Source organism: Chiloscyllium plagiosum, chromosome 4, assembly GCF_004010195.1.
Source record: "Chiloscyllium plagiosum isolate BGI_BamShark_2017 chromosome 4, ASM401019v2, whole genome shotgun sequence".
In the NCBI taxonomy this organism is placed as follows: domain Eukaryota; kingdom Metazoa; phylum Chordata; class Chondrichthyes; order Orectolobiformes; family Hemiscylliidae; genus Chiloscyllium; species Chiloscyllium plagiosum.
This window is the reverse complement of record NC_057713.1, coordinates 77,318-77,959: the sequence shown is the minus strand read 5'-3', so window position 1 is coordinate 77,959 and position 642 is coordinate 77,318.

The following is a 642-nucleotide window of genomic DNA, read 5'->3' as shown; positions in this document are numbered from 1 at the left end:
TTCAAAAAACTCAATCAAGTTTGTGAGACATGATTTCCCATGCACAAAGCCATGTTGACTATCCCGAATCAGTCCTTGCCTTTCCAAATACATGTACACCCTATCCCTTAGGATTCCCTCCAACAACCTGCCCACCACCGAGGTCAGGCTCACCCGTCTATAGTTCCACTCGTAATCCACTCTAATCCAGGGAACATCCTGGTAATGTTCTTTCACTCTCTCCAAAGCCTCCATATCCTTCTTATAACATGGCAAATACTCCAATGGTGGTCTAATGCAGTTTTATATTCAGTTCCCTGACAAATGAAGGCATACATACCAAACACCACCTTTACCACTTTATATGCTTGTCCTGCCACTTTCAGGGAGCTATGAACTTACACCTGAAGATCCATCTGTATATTAATAGTTGTAAGGATACTTCCATTTACTGTACACATTCCTCTTACAATTGACCTCCCAAAATACATCACCTCGCACTTGTCTGAATTAAACTCTATCTGCAATTTCTCTGCACAACTTTCCAAATGGTCAGTATCCTGCTGTATCGTTTGCCCTAAGCCCCTAATCCAGGTTTGACGACATGTAATATCTCTTGGGTCCATATTAATCATTCGGTTTTCTTTCTTATATCAATTCACC